At 37.7% G+C, this 21,099-nt stretch overlaps 1 protein-coding gene across 5 annotated transcripts in view; it reads right to left on the bottom strand.

Annotated features, from left to right (window-relative positions):
• The window catches only part of mical3a (microtubule associated monooxygenase, calponin and LIM domain containing 3a), a 75,217-nt gene extending 70,411 nt beyond the window's left edge, over positions 1–4,806 (bottom strand). For 3 of the 5 annotated variants that reach the window (XM_087796883.1, XM_087796884.1, XM_087796885.1), the window contains exon 1: positions 4,676–4,805. The gene's annotated coding sequence lies outside the window, so the exon portion shown is untranslated. Of the gene's footprint in view, positions 1–4,675 lie in introns of all 5 variants that reach the window. The other 2 variants (XM_087796881.1, XM_087796882.1) reach the window with 1 other exon arrangement.
• Between the last annotated feature and the right edge of the window lie 16,293 nt (positions 4,807–21,099).

The following is a 21,099-nucleotide window of genomic DNA, read 5'->3' as shown; positions in this document are numbered from 1 at the left end:
AAAACCAAAATACATGTGCAGAAAATTGATTGCAATTTCAAACTTTGGAGGAATTGAAAAGCTTCGTAAGAAAATTCAATTCAAACCTAGAGTGAGTTTAAGTGTTGATAAATAGAAAAAATTCAGGAAACCTATTACAAACCAGTGGGGAAAACATTAAGCAGGACTATAGGGTTGTAACTAATGACTTATGTAATAAACAAATAAGCTGGAAAATACTTTTCTGATGAATAAGTTAAATTAGGGGGTACCAAAATAAACATCCCCAATTCTAACACAGCAAAACTTTTACATATTGGTCATTAAAATTCACATTAAAAAAGGCTCATGTTATTTCTGTGACTCACTGAGTAGCGTAACAACAACAAAAAAATACTTTGCCAACAGACAAACATTTATAGACAAGCAAATCTAACTCCACCTTTCTTGACACATTTATACATGTAGGTGTTGAATAGAGTAAGCGATATACAAGACGTACAAACTAAGGTCTGTCCCAGAAATAAGGCTTTTATGTCTCATTTCTCCATCAGAGAATAATTACCTCTCGTCCAGATAAGAAGGTAACAAGGCCCCCCTCGAGTGTCTATAGAGTGAATGTGAAATATGATGTGGCCTCTTGAGAGATGAACGTTTAACAAGAGTCAAAGGACCCGAGGAAAAGCAAACATCCATATATCCAGCAGCTGGTGGATCCTTCCTGAGGCCTAATGGCAGCAGATGACATGCGACAAAAGAAGGTAAATGTCGTCCATGTATAAAGGTCGTTTCATACCAGCCAGAAACCTAAACCCCCTGTGCAAACGCTACAGTCAAAAGTTTTACTTATCAAGTAAAAAACACCAATAAATGATTATTTTGGCTGAATCGAAACCCAACATCCACTGGTGACTGTGTCAAGAGTTTTACGACAATTCCACCAACCAATCCCTACATCCAAGTAAAGAGTGGAGGAGAAAGAAAAAGCTTCATCGTGCACACGTGAGTTTCAACGGTCAAACTCACTGTATCATCAGTGTCATTCATCCCATGCATGGAAGGTGACGCAGAACTGAACCGCTTTACTGCTCAAGGGTCGGCAGGCTGGCAAAATGTAAACAGTCTCATTGGCCTGGCCCCTGGAATGCATCTGTCACACTGACCTACTTCTGACCTGCAAGGTGGAGCAAAAAAGCGACAAGAAGTAAAGTCTGTAATCCGGCTCTGAGCGAATTTAACAAGAGTAAGAAAGTTAAACTCCTGATAGAGACTAAGAGTTTTATCAGGGAATCGAGTCGGCAATAGAAGATGTTAAAGCGGACGTTTTGACAGGATTAGTGAGGTTAAATGGTGGTAAATATTTAATCGCTTAATACCCAATATGTTGGATTAATTGGATAAATGTATTAATCCCATTAAGTGGTACGTTTATTTCCATTTTTCTGGAATTATTCTAACAACATACCATATGTATGCTGGTACTGCAACAGTCAATCGTGTTATAATAATACTAGCAAATGTCTTGAGGTGTGAAAAAATATCGATACACTTTTATATTGCAATTTTATGTTTCACAGTATTATTAATATCATACAGAATTTCAACATGTTCTACCTTGTTGTATTGATTTGAGTTTTTATTTCGTTTTTGGTTTTGAAATACGACTCTTACAAGTTTATATTTTTACGTTATTATATTTATATTTAAGCTATTTTATGGTTCATATTCAATAGAGTGTGTATAAAATAATTTGAATTATTTACAAATAACATGCCAATATTCACAGCATTTGTTGCTTTGTGTTTTGCAATTCAAGTAATTTTTTGTTCCGCAACTAAAGGAACAATGAAATCCTGCTGATGACTCAGGACGAGAGGATACAGTCGACTCCAGCAACTTTTAAAGCTGATGTTTGGACATATTTCGGTTTCAAAACAAATGTCTGTAAATTCTGCAACACCAGAGTCAAGTACTCAACAATACTACAAATATATCTTTGTTACTACATTATCACGATATATTGTTGCTATATCGTAATATAGATCGTATCACCTGGTTCTTTCCGATAAACAACACTACAAATCACCAGATCCTGTACAGCTAACAAAAATTGATCAATATGCTGACAACACTAGTGCAACATGATAGATATTATTTTGCAATTGTAAGGCCTCAGTAACACTATGAAAAGTACCAGCCGGCTTAATACTAAAACCATTTAAGGAGGCGTTGCAGGGCAGCTAGCATGCGTGTTGACGCTGGATACACATCAACAGAAGCCAGCAGCTTCTGATGAGTCAACTGCTGCAGCAGACCTCAGGGCACAAGACTGTCAGTCGCATCCAGCTGCTTGTGACGCATCAGACGCTGCCTGCAGACGACTTCCTCGCCTCCGCCTTTCAACCCCGCTGTCAAATTCACTGCATTTTTTAGACAAACCAGGAAGTCATTTCCACCCCACAATGGGACAAATTGACTAAGATTTTTATCTTTACAGAGACCTTGGACTCTGCTATTATTTAGACTTAAAGAAAACTTCCAAAATACTTTACCATTAACGCCATTTACTGTGTCCGTTTCTTTTAATTGATAACTATTTATTTCATACATTATTAGGATGATGTTTGAGTGGTGCTATCTGGTAGCTGTTATGCAACTTAAAGAAATAGTGTATTTGTAATAACATGCAAAAGATGATTTCTAAAATATACCACATTTTTTTCCCTATAATATACTATCATAAAACTTTGTCGAACTCAATCACACAAGGGGCCAAAATATTCTAAATCGTGGCCAATTTCAAATGTATATTTACCCAACAAGAAGTACGAGTCTGGTTTTGATATTGGAATTAAATATAACATATTAATCTCTTTAATTGCAAGACAATTACGCACAGGGTGAATATTTGCATGTCAATTGTAAATAAAATGATAATTTTAAAAGCACTTAATTGAAACAAACTTCCAAAGAACTGTGATAGGAAAACAATACGACTTGAAAGCTAAAGAAAATATACAGTGCTGCTGAACATTGACACAATCAAAAAAACATTGCGATGTTTCAGTGTATCATTTTCTCACAGCACTAATAATTAATGTTTATTTGTTAATTATATTTTATGGGGCGTCATAGCTCAGATGGTAGAGTGGTTGACTCGTGGTCTGAGAGGTTGCGGGTTCAATCCAAGTTCCGGATGAGATTGTGGCGTTGTGTCCCTGAGCAAGACCCTGATTGCTCCTGATGGTTGAGCTGGCACGCTGCATCACAGCCTACTCCCATCAGTGTGTGATTGTTTGTGTGAATGGGTGAATGCGTAACTTGGTGTAAAGCTCTTTGAGTGTTAAATAAGCATAGAAAGCGCTATATAAGTAAGAGCCATTTACCATTTAAAACTTTACGATATTGGGGAAATTGTCCATATTCTTGGCTGATTTTCACATTGTGATTGAATTCTTATTAGCGAAGATAAAGGAAATAGCTGTGTCCAATGACCCTCATCTGTTAAAGGCGCTGCACAAATAAAACGTACTTACTTATCAAGACCCATTTCCTTAAAGAGAAACTAATGTGTTGATTTAAGCATGTCTTGGACCTTTATTTTACTCACCAGTATGTGTGTGTTATACAAAATTTTGAAATTGAAATATTTAATGATCGTAAGCCTCGACCAAGGTTCATCATCGCGCGCCATCGATCTCTGAAGTCTCCATCTCCAAGAGAGTCGTTGTATAAACAAAGCAGGCCGTGATTACAGCTAGCAGATCTGGCACTTGTAACCTCTTGTTCGCTCAGATTTTAAGTAAAAACTTCAAAACATGGTCATGATGATGGACTTACTGAATCTTGGTGAGGAAGATTTAACATTTGAAACATAGGAGTGAGTCAGGAAAGTTTGAGTTCGACATGATTTGCCTTTAAAGCAACAAGTAAGAGATAGAGAATATGAAACAATAAAGCAGTTTAGTTGACTTCCAAAATAATCGTAGTTTTAAGCCAACAACTGTCTAAAAGTCGGTTGGTTGTTGTCACATTCAAAGAAACAACAAAGACACCATGATGGTCTGAGCCATGGTAAACAAACTCCAACTCTGTCCACAACACAGACAGCTTAAGAAAGTCCTTCCCAACTAACACGTGGCTGCCCTGCGACGCCTTCTGACCTCAGACCAGACTAGTTCAAGAAAAGATGCTGCTACTGTCTAGGAAGAGAAGACGCTCAATATCACCGGATCGATGGAACAGATGCAAGTCCTTGGAGACCTGTCAGTCTTCTTTGATTGACGTGATCAAGTTGATCAACCGACAGCAGCAGATATTAAACAATGAGGTGTGAAGAATCAATAAATCCCTGTTGCACAATGCATGTCTATAATAATAATAATAATAATAATGTTCATTTGTATAGAGCCTTTAACTGGATGACAGATGTTATTGATAAACTGGTACCAAAAAACAATTCATAGAAAATAATCACAGTCACTCCATTCTACACTTGAGCCAATTGAACTGCATTGGAAGGTACCAGCAACACAACAGCATGACACATGCACACGCGTATATCACAATAAAAATAAAAACGTCTCGATCATTGACGTTCAATCGTGACATTCATTCCCAAACATGCGGAGGTTCTTCAGTCCCGGGAAAAACCTTGCAAGACGGTTCTGTTCGCGCGCCCAGCGTCGCCTCTTACCTCCGAGTCCTGCGTGTTTTAAATCCACTCACATCATAAATAGGTCCAGGTTCATGTCCATGAAGCCGGACCAGACCACTGGAGCCACAGTGTCGTGTAAGAGTGTTAGTCCACGAGAAGAGAGTCCACGAGAAGAGAGTCCACGAGAAGAGCCACAAACACAGCAGAAGGCGCAACTTGAAACTGACACAGAGGGATCGGAAGGTACCACCGAAGCGAGAGGGAGGGGTGGACGCTTTGTTTAGATTGATAGCGAGACACTATTATAAGTTATTAAACCATAATGTACCCAAAAATCACAGTATATAGGTATACAACTAATTGATAATGAAACCCGTATCGAAACAACACTATATACACGATTACGAATACACCGTGGACCCCCCCCCCCTGAGAAGACGTTGGAGCGAACCTGTATGGTTCAGCACAGTTTAATCCGATTGGTTTCTCCCAGAGTGACGTATTGCGACGCAGCCTTTGCATGTTGTCGGACAAATCTCGTCCCGACACAAGCAATGTCACAAGCAGACAGCAAGGGTGCGGCTCCATTGGTGTGTTTCTTTATTCGCGTGTCATTGGGTAGTTCTTAATCATTAGAACGCATTCCTTCCTTCTTTATCACTGTGGTTTCATTCATCCAGTTCCTGCTGTAGAGGTCAGACCTGCAGGACTTTTCCACTTCAATAACATGGTCTTGGTGTTAACTCTTGGTCATAACCATCATCATTATTTACTCGAGACTTGTCTTAGATATTAAATAATTCACTCACAAGCGTTTTTTTTTTAAATATATAAACATTCTATATATTCTAGAAATCAGGAGAATGTGAGTCAATATTGAAGAAGATATTTTCCGCACCAAAAGAATATGGACATTAGGCGAAGACTGAGGATTCCTGCTATAATTAAAAGGTTTAAAATGTGGATTTTGTTACTTGTTAGTTGTGACACACTGTTGTGGAAGTCAATGTCCGCCATCAGACGTTGAATATGAATTGTGTAACAGTGAATGTTTACATAATCAAAATAAGACTTTAAATTTTACGTTGCATTCTTTTACATGTTGAATTTAAAACTGGGTTTATTTTTTTTAAAAAAGAAGAAAACATCTGTTTTATTTCCAATGCATAAATCATTTCTATAATGCATGTCCATTTGACTGTTGCAAATTCCCAGTTTCTTTCATCCAAAAAGCCACACTTAAAATCATCCAAATAACCCTGTATTGAAATTTTGAATTTCGGGTGAACTATCACTTTAACAGCTATTATTCTGGTGCTAAAGTGAGAGAATCCTCTTCCATTCCTTGAACCTGTTTTGAAATGTAAACAGAATGCAATTGATTGTGCAGTATTAAAGTCGTACACAACACTCTAAAGGATCACAAGCCAATCATGGGTCCAAAGGCACTCTTTCATCACCTGGCCAGAGGTCAAGAAAGGTCAAAGCAGTCTCTGCTCAGAGTGACATGCCTGGTTAAGCTCCAGAAAAGGTGACCATAGAAGTAGAAGCCACTAACCATTTCAACTGGTTCCTTTCTATGTTTAGCTCCTTGATTATGAAGCGAGTGATCTCAAGCTAGCGCTCAGATAAACACACCAGAGTCTAGATTTGAATAAATAGAACAGAAGAAACAATATTCTATTTAATTTTTACACTATTTAACTGCATGCAGAAGCAATGATTTACACTAATTTTTAAGCTTGATGGATCTACTGACTCCTTTTAGAAACATCTTAAGACGTTTCTATTTGTTCAGGCTTTTCCTTGAATTTCTCGAACTCCTGTGTTGTTCTCAGTATTATCTTGATCTTTAAAGTATGTACTTTTTTGAGTATTGTTTTGATTGTCTAAGCGCTTTGTGACCCTGGTCTCGAAAAGCGCTATATAAATAAATATTACTTACTTACTTACTTACTTACTAAATATTATATACATGTTAAATATTCTACTTGATGCAGTTGATAAATAGAACATAATATTTACTGAAGGATATGTATCAATTAACAAAACTATTACAGTCAAAAGTCTACTCAGTCCATTAAATCGTCTGCGTGGCATAAAGTGATAAAACCAAATTCCTCAGTCTGGGAAGTCGGCTGGGACTCAAGTCTATTTCCCACTGAATTCCAAGCAACATATTTTCGGTGCAGTTCTAGAGAATCAGAAGCTGCAGTTGCTTTGTGGATAACCACTCAAGGTTCTGACTTGGTAAAATGACAGCGTTGGAACAAACACTTGGTCATCGTGTCGTCAGCTGCTTCCCTCGGAAAGAAAAACGTCTGAACGGTATTTGTCAACCATGATCACCCTGTACGACAAAACCAAACTGTTACCAGAGCTGACTCAGCAAACCAGATGTATGAAGATGCTTTTCATAGGAGCCTCGACTGTTAGAAAAAAAAAGGTCAATGACACGTTGTGGAGATAAATTCTGGACTTAACATCAACAGACAATGTTTTCTTCTAACTAATCATCTTCTTTACTGTTATTAAAGTTATGTTTTTATGTCCCATTTTACAAACAAAGCCATATCTGGGCCTATGTTTTATTTAGACAAGCTTCTTGTCTAAATTGTGACAAAAAATGTTCCTCACAAGCCTTGATTATGTGAGGAATAAGACAAGACACAAGATAAAAGATGGTGACGCTGGTTAAAAATGAATATAAGCATGGTTTACAAAATAAAAAACTATGCTTAAATAATTTGCACCGACTGAAACGAGACAGTTACGCTTTTAACAATGGAGTCAACTACAGAAAACCTGAGCTTCTGGGCCCAAAAGTCCAGAGAATTCTGAGACATTGGATCATTCCAAACACACATATATAAAAGTGAAGATTCTTCAGCTAAACGACAGCTAAACGATGTTGACCCCTTGTGTAAGTGAATTTGACAACCTTGTTCTAGGGCATGGATTATCAGTTGTCATCTTGACATGTAGGACCAACAATATAAAAACACATTGGAGCGGAAAAATCTGTTTTGTTACCCTTCATCTTAAAGTCTTAAAAGTCCCAGAAAGGTTTGGTATTGACAAAGTGTGTTGGTGGAACTGGTTATTTGTAAAGGGTTTTATTTGTTTGTTTGTTAGCCCTCTCCGAAGGGTGGGAGCCGCATATGGCTCTTGAGCCCCTGCTTTAGTAGACTTCACTGACCTTTTCTTCCTAACAGCCGAGGCACTTGTGATTATCGCCGCGGCTTATGACAGGCTATTACCATTTAAATGACCCATTAACTCCCTCGGCTCTGATAACACTTTGTCGGTGATCCCAGGGTTTTGAGTAAACAATATAAATGATGGATATTAATGAAATCTTAAATGGCCAATTGAATGTAAACCATTGTCAAGTGTAGTTTGAGGTTCATCTGTAGAAGCACTTATTGTAGGAGTGTTTTATCTTAGCCTTTAACAATAGGAAGTTTTCAAAGAAGTTACATGACAATAATGCAGGTACTTTTACTTATGTTTCCTACTATAAGGAACTCGAACAAATGTGAATTTATCAAGAATAATTCCCATATTTTGTTTACAGTCCAATGTAGTAACACAGCAGAAATCATTCACCTTTGATTTAAAGCCACATCAAACCATCTGAGGAGAAATTCGAAGAATCTAAACTAGCTTATCCACTGGGTTACAGCTAAGATCATCAGGATGAAAACTTTTCAAATATGTACCATAAATGTCTATAAAAGCATTTATAAATGTGCTATCAGTGACAGAAAATCATGTTCACAGTCTCTACTCAGATTCATAGATGAAATTTGTACAATTTTAAATCAGAAATGACTAAATGTTTTGCTATATTAGCATTTGCTTTTGGAATCTTGAAATGGTCCTGATTGTTTTTTTTACCAAACAATGTCATCTTAAATGTACACAACAATTAATGCCCACAGCAAGAAGACAAAAAAAATCAAGTCGTAGAAATTCCTTGACACAAATGTCAAAGCCAATACTGACTTCTCCCCAAAATAAATGACTATTTGGACAGGATCAGTTTTACCAAATGACATGTTATGAAGTGAGTCAGTAGTCTTAGGTACACAATACAAGTTAAGATTGTGTATCTACTGTATATCTCATCTTTAGATTAGTTTACGGAATATTCTGTATATACAGTCGTTAATTTCAACACAATTTTTGATTTGTATATATCGTATAAATACAATTGTACAATTTTAAACTACAATTACATATTTTAACAGTATTGACACATTATATACTGTAATTAAACATCTGCATACTGTTATCAAAACATTGTCCTTGATATCCATTTACATTTTTTAAGTTACCTTTACAATTATTGGAAATTAATTAAAAACTAATTAATTAAAAAACTACCAAATTGTTGGTTATGAAGTATAAAATATAACTATATTTGAAATCTGGGTTCCTGGTCCAGCTTATCTCTTATCGCACTGGGTTTTTATTTTGCCACATATATCAGGAAACACTTTAGCATACTTTAGCAGGAGAAGAATCAATCACTTTAAGTTCTTTCAATGTCGTATTCTTCAGGTTAGCAAAATACATAAGAACATGTTTTTACCTCTCATGATTTTCTTCTGCCAGCCCAAAGTCTGGAACAGTTCGCTGGGACTTGAAAACATCTTGCATCCATTAAGTCAATTTACCGGCTGCTACTGTGCCCGAATCTAAACATCAGTCAACAACTTCTTCACGTAATGAATAACTCGACGCAGGAAGTGCACAGAAATATTTCCTGCTCTACCTGACAGCCCCAATTTCTAGGGAAGCAATAGGAGAAATACATGAAAGAGAAGTATGCTAACTTTTAAAGCCTGATCAAGAACTTTTAACTTGTATCTGCTAATACACAAGTATAAAGCAACACTTTGTTACGTCATTCAAAATAAATATTTCATGTTCAAAGCAAGAAACTCCTGTTTTAAGAGCAGGAGAGTTGCTGGTTCAAACACCACAAGGGCATTCAGTATCGACTGGAACGAGTCGTCCTGGTCCAGTTTGCACAGATTGAATGAATGAAACCAATCGCGGATGTTTCACGGAAATAACGAAGACAAAAAGAATATAAATGATTCCTACGGTTGATCTGACAGATCGTGCCTCCAATGTCTGGTTAGCTTTTGTCTCGCAGATGAAGGTGACTGAAGCATGAATCGTCAAAACAAAGGATCATCTAAGGTGAGGCCACCAAAACAAAGAGAAGCAGATGATTTTATTTCAAAGGCATCTGCCTCATCACGCTATGAAACACACCGAGGACACCACAGGGTGTCGAGGGGTCGCTGGTACGAAGGAGAATCACTTACCGTGTCGCTGGAAGCCTTGCAGAAGCTGACAGTCCAGATTGAAAAGTGTTCTCTTCCTAGTTCCTTCCCTCCCTGTCCCCTTGTCCTTCCTCCTGCTTCCTTCTTCTCACCACGACAAGATGCTGCCTTCACCGGTGCACGTTGGCATGGTAACCAAGACCAAAGAGGAGGGGGGGGATGGTCACGTGACCGGACCTCCCTGAGTGGAGATTGGTCAGCTGCAGGGAGGAAGGGAGGGAAGCATGTCGGGGTGGGATGTTGGCAGGAGGGAAAAGGGGGGATGATGTCACACACCCACCCGTTCACAAACGAGAGGAATCCTCACTCCAGCAGCCTGGAAGCACAACAGACACAATGGACACTTTTAATAATGAGCGGCAGCTTCCACTCCAAGATTGAAGAAGCAAGAAAGAGAACGAGAAGCATTTTTCATGACAAAGCTAGGAACAGTTGATCGACATTCATACACCTAAAAATAAAATAGTGGCACGTAAACTAATGTTTATGACCTTAAGTAACCAGGAGATATCAGTGGGCGGGGCAGTTTGTCTTCCCACAAAAAAAGTGCAAAAAAGAAGATTGAAAAGATATAAACAATTGGAGCAGAATAGCGTTCATGTGTTAAGGTCATGTTACAACTGATCTTAAAATAAGTACTCTACTCTAACAATAACATTCCTGACTAAACATGACTTCAGCGATGAACTTAATGCTTGAAATTAACAGAAGCAAGAAATAATTTTTAAAATCAAGTCATAATTATGCATTTTTATACTCGAGTTTACATTTCTTAAAACGTTTTTTAGCTGTTTTCAGTGCTTTAAGTTGTATTCAGTTGAATGAATAAGTAAAGCATCTCTTTAACTAACATTCTTTATAATGTAATTCGTTTTTATAATTCATTAGTTAATAGGTCTAGTACTAAATAAGTATTTGAGGAGCAATGTTTGAATAAACAAATGTGTCAGTCAAGTCAAACAAGAAACTGATGAATAAAAAGTAGCTTAACTTTTTTGTGACTTTTTGATCATATTTTTGCGTTTTAAGCAAGATTGCATTTTATTTTTGTTTTTATCAAGTTGTATTTTGATATATGGTATTTTATCAAGTTGTATTTTGTTATCTTGTATTATATCAAGTTGTATATTTGTATTTTATATACATTTTATTTTCTATTTTATATACATTTTAGTTTGTACTTCATATACATTTTTTAATTTTTGCGTTTTAACAAGATTGTAATTTGTATTTTATCAAGATTTTCTATTTCTATATTAAGATGATTGTATTTTCTTTTTTAACGCTAATGTTTTTGTAGTTAACATTTGATCAAGATTGTTAATATTTAAATTATTCTGACATTTATGTATGTTTTTTCCTTGCTTTATTTTATCTCTTTGAAAAAGGACACTGCTGCAAATGTGAGTTGTTCTCTGTGAGATCAATGAAGTATTTATCCATCCATCCATTTAACTTCTTTTTTCTTGAGTTTGTGAGAATTTGCGAGGTCCATATATAAATCTATACTGAAGCCTGAATCACTACACAAAACATAACAAGAATAAACTCATAATGACGAATACAAAGTACAAAATGATGTAGTTGTGTGTCAAAAAATGAGTTTTATAGATGTCTGGAGGTACTTTTTAAGGTTTGTGATAATGTTTCTGTGTCAATCGTCTCAACCTTTTGCCGACTCTTGCTTGGTTTGCCTTCAGACAAGGTCCATTACTGTCATTGACCCATTGACCCCAGAGGGAAAATGCTAGCTTGAACATTTCTGAGGCTGAATTTATACAAATCACGATCTGCTTCATTTCGGCGACACAAAGAAACACTGACTGCTGCTATAACTGAAGCAGGTTGTTCCTAGCGTGGGTTATAGAAGGTGGACTTCTGGAGCTAATCGCAACCATTAATGTAATCTCTGGCTTGTTTTGCTTGAGATTACATTAATCGTGCACACTTAGTCTGATCAGCCGCCTAAACAACGAAGAATTAAAGGAGCTGTAGAAACACAGAAGTGCTGCCTCAGTCAAAACGTCACGTAATCATATCACAGAAGCTTTAAGCAGACTTATAGCCCAAAGACAAAGACTTAAAGTGGCCTTGTAGAAAAACACTTTCACATTTGGGTGAGCTTGAGTGTCAACGGAAAAGTAGGTCGAAATGACTAAACAGACTCAGAGTGGTTGTTCTGGCTGTTGTGTAACAGCCTGCGTTTTGGTCCAGTTCTGCTCAGAATAATGTGAATGATTTTAAATGGTGATGTTCAAATGATCAGAAAGAAGAAGCTTAAGTTAGGAACCAGTGTTGATTAGAGGTGGGTTTGTTTTGTCCAGCGTGTTATACTGAAATAAACGTGTTTCCCATCGGGGGTCGCAACAGTAAGTCAGGCTCTTTCACTTGAACCTGTCTTGAATATTCTCTCAAGTCCAACATGTCTGCGGTTGTAAAGGGGAATGTTCCATCTGGTTGTGTTTAATAGAAAAAAATTATAATAAGACCAAAAGTAGTATAAAAATAGTAGTAGTAAAAAAAATAAAAACTTGACCACCACAAGCATGGTTGAAAAGAAAATATGTCCAAAAACAAGGTAATGGAAAAAACAAACAAATGCATCAGTTAAAAATTTAAATACCATAAAAATAAAATAAAGTAGGAAAGAGAAAAGCAAAAAGAAAAGTTAGGTAAAAAATACATAAAAGAACGATACTGAGTAAAATCAAAAGAAAACATGATAAATAATAGAAAAGTAGATAAATTAAAAAAAATACAAAACTCAGTGGGAAGAATAAGTGAAAAAACAGCATGAATATTTGTGTTTTCTTGAACATTAAACCATAAAATAACTACGGTAAAAGATATAATATGATTCAACGGAAAAAGTAAATCTTGAAGTTTATATATATATTTATATGTGTGTGTGTGTGTAAACAGAAAAAAAGAAAAAAACACCAACAAAAGTTAAACAGTCAAATTTAAAAAAACATACATAATAGTTTCTCCTCAGGACCCAGTTAGTCTGCCCTACCCTTATCAGGTGCTTATCACGTGTTAGACAAATGCAAATATTTGCTGTAGTGCCAACTCCACCTGGGCTGCACCTTGTCTGGGTAAACACACGATTGAACTAAAGGTGCTTCTTAACTCCACCTCCCTGTGAATCGATCATTTTCTCTCGAAGCTTGTTCAGCTTCTGCAACAGAAGAAAACGGTCCCCCGTATTAACATGTTTTAAAAAGGTTTTATGTGTTCTAGTGTTTCTCTGGAGGATTGATCAGACACACAAAAGTAGGTCAAGGTTATGAAGACATAGTAAAGTCAACAGACCAGAACAACATTGCTGCCTTTTATTTGCATTTGTAAGCTGGTCAGTCAGTCAGGACTGCACGCCAGAGTTACTCAGACTCTATGAATTATGCAAGCTTCTTTATCTTCAAATGGACACGCTCATCAATAAATCACAAACGGCTTTCTCCTGGCACCGACCTTTTATACCCAGACTGCACTGGGTTCAGGAAATAATCGTCCTAATCAACCATGTTAAAAGAAAGACTCCCTAAGGAAGAGGTTCCGATCATCACATTCAACATTGTTTGAGGGTTGCTACAGATACTCTTGAATACAGTAGTGATGAATTCTAACAGCTAACAATGCAGTTATATCACAGATGGAGATGCTAGGCGAAGGTCTTGCTCTCTGGGTGCATTTCTAGTTGTTTGTGAAAGCAACTAGAAACCAAAAATGTTGTTTTTCTAGTCAAGCCCCGAAAGACAAGACAACTGCAAGCTTGAAAGAGGAAAATGATCAAAAGTGATTCTTGGATCTTAAGAAAAATAAATGCTAATGCTAATCTGGATGATATTTTTTTTAAAGAAGTGTTAAGATGTGGTCCATTAAAAGCTTAACCTGATCCACAGGGCTATCATCAGGCTATTTCAAGGGTTGAAGACTGGATAAACTTTGAGTCACTCAGTTAAATTTGTGATTTTAAATTCTTCAATATTATTTATTTTTGCTCCTCAACAACTTAGTTTTCAAATTTAAACAGCAAAATAAAACTAAGGACGAAATGTAGGATATTTTCTCTCAGCCATAATTCCAATCAGAGCTTAAAAACATGTTCTTTCAATTAGAAAAATGTAACTATTATTTTAAAATACCTACTAAGCCTATCCCTTAAGCTATGCTTTTTTTAAATATTTTATTTTTTAATACTTAGGCCTACTATTCTTCACATTGAAATTGTTATTTTTCAACATAGTAGGAACAACCAAATTGGCTAAATTTAACTGTGAAGCTACACGTTTATGATGAACCTACAGGATAGAAGGTACTCATTATTTATTATTACTTTTACTATTTCTACACTCCCTATCTACATTCTCTGTTAAGTGCAAGTTCACTTGCTTTTTGTCACAAACCGCATTTTATTAAGTTTATACTCTTTAGCGACAATGCTAATGTAGCTAACTACAGCAGCAGCACGGATTATTAAAGTTAGCTATGAAAGAAGTTCGAGTAACAGTTGAACTATACAAGCAAGGGAAAGTACAAGACAGAATACTATGCTAATGTAGGGGGCAGAGAAATTAACCTTAATAAATATTCATTAACGAAAACAAGAATGATTGAAAGCTGATCCACAACTACATAGTTAACGCTAACAAGTGACTACATTCTAAAGGTTTCAGATTGGAATATTTTGAGGCAAAAATTACTCTAAATAAGAAGGATATTTTATTTTGATGACTGTCAAAGGGTATATATAATATTATTTTGTATTTATTAAAATGTCAATAGAGCTAGTAAAATCAACATGGTGGATTAGGAACTAAGACCTGGTATGTTGTTCTGTGAAAATATTTAATAACATGAATTCATAACTCGTCTTTTGATGAAAAGAAAGTACGTGGTGGTAAAAAAAAAAAACATTAACACACGAACTCTCCTGAAAAAACTCTGAAGTAAATGATAAATAAATCATTTCATTTCCAGTTAAATATTTAGTCCAAACAAATCAATGTGTTGTTATAGTAAATAACTCAAACAGGCTGTTTGAACAGGGTGGATCACAGCAGACCAGCTGCAGGACCAGACGGGTTAAAAGACTTTTGTAAACGATCTTTGTTTGAAAGCCTCACAGAGTGCAAACAAATGATACTGCAAAAGATCTTCCCAGAGTCACACGAGAGTTCGAGGGAACTTGAATCCTGCCAGTGATGTAACTCGAACATTTAATTTCCTCCAGAACGATGAGCACAAACCCTGAACAAACACCAAGTAAATCAGCTCCATTTGGCTGCCCCCGAGCATTCTGGGTGGACGCGGCAGCAAAGACAGGAGGAAGAAAAAAGAGAGGTTGTAGCAACTGCCGAGTGAAAACATTTCCACCTAGAAAATGCGTAGAGACAAAAGCAGACAATGTGGTCAGGCTTTCTGTGGCGGGACCAAATTTAACTGCTTGTGTTTAGGTCTCCGACTGAGGCTTTGTGAGGACTGAAACGGCAGCGGTGGTCAAAGAGGCCACGCCGCACCATTCACTGGATTCCTGTACGGCCGGTTAATGGCCATAAATCCGATCAATTGCATAAGACGAAAGGTCACAGGTCAGAGCCGTGACCTCTTGTTGATCCGGCACAGCCTGCAGCTGAAGGCATGCTTGTGTCTGAGATGAGTCACAGGTTCAATTCCTGCTCTCAGAACATCAGAAAATGCAAGTTAATGGAAGATGTCCAACAGATGTAGGAAAAGGTTAACAAGATCTTCAGACACTAATGAACAGATTTAGGAGCGAACAGAGGAGCAGCTCTGTCATTATTGAGTCTAATTTCATGGGATGTTCGGAACAAGTTTCTGCCTGCCTCGGGGCCGCCGCTGCGCTCGCCCTTGAGCCAGCACTTCCCCATGATCAGTAACCATGGCGACCACTTTCCTTCCACGTCCCGGGCCCATACGAGAACCCACGAGAGTGAGGTAAGAGTGTAATCTTGTGGAGTGATGAGACGGCAGCGCTCAACGGAAGAAAAGTGTTTTACATGGTCTCGAGGGACGAGGTAAGTGGTCTGCAAACAGACGCAACCTAAACTATTAAGACTACTTTTGTTGTTAGAGATAATTTGAAGAACAACCACATGTGTCTACAGAAGACACTAATTGTGAAGTACAACGTCCTAGTCAAGTCGGGACTCATCTCTCTCAGCTCTTCTGAGAACAGTTGTCCATCATTACTTTCTGAAGACCCCCGCAAATAAGCAGTAGGTGACCATTTAATTTTACATTTGTTTAAATTGTTTAAACAACATGTATTTAACAACCTTATTCTGATCTGGCAAACACAATATAGCATGATGAGGTGCCATCTCGCTCAACAACAGTGTCAGTAATGGTGACCAGAGCAGCTGCCATAATGCTTTGCCGCCCAGCCAACCAATAACAGCTGTTGATTCATTTTTTAGAAATGAAATACGGTATTTTAGCGGACAACAGCCTGAAAAGAGAAATCTTTTCAGGCTGTTGCTCCTAAGCTTTGGAACAATCTTCCTCTCTCTTTGCGCTTGATGGATCTACTGACTCCTTTAAGAAACATCTTAAGACATTTTTATTTGTTCAGGCTTTTCCTTGATTTTCTGGAACTCCTGTTGTGTTATCAGTTTTATCTTGATCTTTAAAATATATACTTTATTGAATATTGTTTTGATTGTTTAAGCGCTTTATGACCCTGGTCTAGAAAAGCGCTATACAAATAAGAATTACTTACTTACTTACTTACTTTTGTTGAGGTTTATATGCTGTTTAAATCACCTGTTTGTGGCAGTTTCAACCATGCCAAGTAGCTTTGCTACATGCCCAGATTACATCAGTAGAAATCATTCTTTAAAAGGTGCCCAAGCCACCTTATATCGCTGATATAGTGGGATATGATATGTTTGCCTCAATGACATTTTTTTTAGCAACACAACACTGCTCTATTAGCAAGCCAACCGTAAACATGTTCTGGCCCTATATGACTTCCTATGCCAAGGCAAAGTTCAGCTATTTTCATGAACAAGACCCTAAAAAACCCAAATGTAAGAGGTAGACTTTTCATCCCTTATTGCATGACACTGGTTACAGGTAATGCGTCTGTTATCAAAGACATCCTCGTGCTAGACAGTTAATAACATGTTACTGGGTAATTAAAGTCATAAAATAGAGTCTGGCAGCTACAGAACAATGTTATATGGCTAGCCAAGTGATCTTGCTAACACTTTTTTTTAACTGTATCATTACTGAAGCAGACATATTTGTCAGCTAACACTCAGACATGTATGTGTCTGCTTCACGACTTTTAAGTCAGGAATTTAACCCACAACCTTTCACAAGTTTAACAACCCATGAGGGACTTCTATGCAACCATGATGAAGACAGAGTGAAAAGCTAGTCATGGTTGCATGTGAACCTATAACTCCTCCACTGATAAAGAAAACATATTTTCTTTTCTTCATCATTTTAGTTTGGATTCACCGACTGAGTGTGTGTGTGTGGGCCATACTGACTCAGGGTGAATGAACGATAGAACAAAAGTGGCATAACAAGTTTATGTTTTTTCCATAAATGAAGTGGGATCCAAACGCTCGACTGTCAGAGGCAACACCCACCAACTTTTCTCAGCCGTCAGCAAACTCCAAACAAAGATCTTTGTTACAGCGCGGCGCAAAGATGGAGACGCCTGCAGAGGCTTTTCTCCGTTCTCATTATGGGCGCCAAAAACCTGAGTGCATCACTTTTGGCAACCAGACAGAATTTTTCGGTCGACATTGTTTCCTTGTTTGTAAGGTCGCGCGTTGCATTTTAATTGCTTCAGTAACGTGACCCCGAGCTGAGGTCATGGCTCCAGCTGATCCTTAAACTTGATCCAAAGTCATCCGACGCAGTAACAGCCCAAGGACAGAAACCAAACACAACAACGTCGTCTTCAGATCCACACACACACACACAAACATGCTTCATTAGAAATTCTACTCACTTATTCTTACATAATCTGTTGTTATAAAACATTTTGACAAGCTACTTCCAATTCTGGCCAGAAGGAGCCGTCGAAGATTAATGAATGATCATAAATGAACCCTCTGCTGTCATTCTTGCCTCTCTAGTGTGAATCTTGTCACTCTTATCAAACTGAAAGGCCGGACTCTTCTGGTGGAGAAGTGCAAACACACAACTATCGTGTGCAGCTGTTCAAATATTGTGACATGTGATCTCAGGCCTGGCACAAAGAGCGCTTGTAGTAGAAGCCCGGGACACAAAGACCGGGAGCTCTGGGAGCTCATCTCGGCGGCTTTTTCTTCAGCCAAACACATCAAACGGTTTCTTTAGTGTTGTTGGAAGTTTCACCAGGATCCTTCCTGTTGTGTTTAGCGGGACTCAACTGGCCCGTGGTTAAGTCACTGCCAGACCTGATATTATCTCGAGGTTTATCGACGATAGCTTTGACATTTTTTCTCTCTGCGGTCGGGCCTATCTCACGGTGTTTACAGAGATGTGTTGGGTTCACTCTTGAGCAGTCTTCACTTGTGATCTGTGGGAAGATAGAATAAAAAGAGAGTCTGTGAAGGAGTCTTGCTGTATCCGACCAGCTGATGCACGTAAGGAACAAGTGTTAAAACACTCCACACTAATGTAGTCAAAGGGATTAGCTCAAGGGTCCTGTGCAGTATCTTGGCTGATCTTAGGACTGCATTCTTCTGGAGAGAGATTTCTGATCTTTCTCCAGGAATCTGTTGGAACCACTTCTCCAGTGTTGGGTTCCGAGTGCTCCGATGACTACTGGCACTACAGTTGCCTTCACAATGTCCAGTTGGTTGGCCATTACCATTTTGTTGATCCATATAGGTGAATCCCACAGGATCTTGGCTCGATCATTCTCCAACTTGGGAAGTGTTTCCCATCACCTCAGGGTTTGTAATCTGAACAGACATTCCAGTAAACCTGGTTACTTACTTCCATGTATGCTTTAACTGCCTTTTTCTTAACCTTCAATTATTTGTGCTATCAATCAATATCCGTAATATTAAATGAATAAAAAACAAGACAGACACAGCAATAGTTATAGGTCACTACAGAGTAACATGGGTGTGAAGTTAGAACAGTGCCAATAGAAATGTGATTTCCGAACCATAGAGTCTACCCGAATATAAACTGCATTAACAAAACAAAAAAAACAGAAAACAATAGACCACACCTTTCTATTAGAGGCAGGGAAAGTTGAGATATTTACACAGAAGTATGATTCACATTACGTATAAATAAATAAAAGTGTAAACTAAATACTCTCTTTCCAAACAGTATGTAACACGGCAGTACAACGGCAAGATAAAAGCAATCAGCAAGAACACTCATTGTTGAGTTTTGGCCCGTTGATTTATTGAGTTTGAGTTCTTTACACGGCTATCTTCAACGCCCCACAATCAATAAATTGATGCCAGCATTCCAAGCATTGACTAGCAACTTTGACATAAGGGAAGCCACTCTCTCCGAACAAAAGTCAGGCGAGCAGATTTCGAATAAAATCTGAGGACGTCTTCAGAACTGCTAAAAACATTTCCATGGTGAAATATTTTGGACTAGAATCACAATCATCAATAAGATCAGTCAGATATGGTTACAGTCAACAAGTCAGAGTAACATCAGGATCATTCCAATATTATCAACTGATGATGTTCGCGTCACATCTGCTTCCCTTTAAACACATAAGGTCGCTGTTGGATCCTCATCAAGCATCGCAAATGATTCAAAAACAAAGTGTGATGCTCTGAAACACAATAACTAACAGGCTGTTAAATGGATTAATGCAAGCTGTCGACATGCAGAGACTGTTATGAACGGATGCGCCGACCTGCCAGAACTGCATTTCTAAGTCTTTCCAGACTTCACACAAAAAACCCAAAAAACTTTTATTAGAATCCAGATGATAAAACACTCAATAATCCATCAATGTTTTCTATTTCCCTCCGCTTAATCATAGGACTTGAATGCTTTACAAGATGCTCTGGAGGGTCAACTCGTATCAGAAAATATGTGCTCCAAGTCTACGCATACACGCTAACTCAAATATACACATGTATTTAGTATATATTTGGATTACAACACACATTATTTGTTCTTTTCTGTAGTGAAGACGCAGGGGTACATGCTTCTAGTATAATTTGGCACCAGAAGAGGGATTCCAGCATGAGAAAAGAAAAAAAAAAGTTAAAACATGAAAAATTGGAATCACTTTATGTCACGGATGTTTTTTTATGCTCCGTCAAGTCCAGTGTGAACATGAAGTGAACCCTGACGTGTCGACACTGATGCCAAGACAAGAGAACCGTAGCCTGAGCATTCAAACGAGAGTTCTAAAAATATTCTTCAAATCCTACAGTAGTACACCAATGATAATAAAGAAGATGGAATGAATTGTTCTTTTTTATTCTCCTGCTGAGATCTGCTCACATTCTGTAGCCATGCATTGAACCTGCATGAGCGACCAACAGGAATCTGACACTGTAATCCAACGATTTAATACCAAGTCCATCCTTAATCCACAAGACTATTCTTTTTATTTGAATTGTTAAACCAGGGCTGGATTAGACACAGATGAAGGAAGCAGAGTTCAGAACTTCTGAAGAAAACTTCCGACACTCAAGCGAGTACCGAGGTGCTCTTGATTGGTATTTTTCAACATTGAATCTTGAGTAGGTGACTGGTCTAAACTGGTTTATTAAATAGTCTTAAAACTGCATTGTAGATTATTGGACAAAGGAAACTCTCAGGGACGTCGACACCACCAGAGAAGGCCGGGGAATATAGATAAAAATACAATTCTACCAAATGTAATGATAATATGCTTCATAGAATAAATCTATCATGAATCCTGACAGATGGTTAAACTTTCAGAATCGCTCATCTCTATTTAGAACAGCTCTGGACTTCATTGACCAATTATTGGTCAAGTCAAAACTATGTTCTTTGGTTTGGAGAGTAAGTGGGTAAATCTAAGCTGAGTGATTAGAGGGGGAGATTTAAATGGTGGCAATAAAGAGTGGCTAGGTAGACTTTTACCTTAAAACTACTCCTCGGCATTTTGAGCGAGAC

The sequence above is a fragment of the Callionymus lyra genome, chromosome 8 (genome assembly GCF_982586985.1).
Source record: "Callionymus lyra chromosome 8, fCalLyr1.hap1.1, whole genome shotgun sequence".
Lineage (NCBI taxonomy): Eukaryota > Metazoa > Chordata > Actinopteri > Syngnathiformes > Callionymidae > Callionymus > Callionymus lyra.
This window is presented reverse-complemented; position numbering and strand designations above follow the sequence as displayed.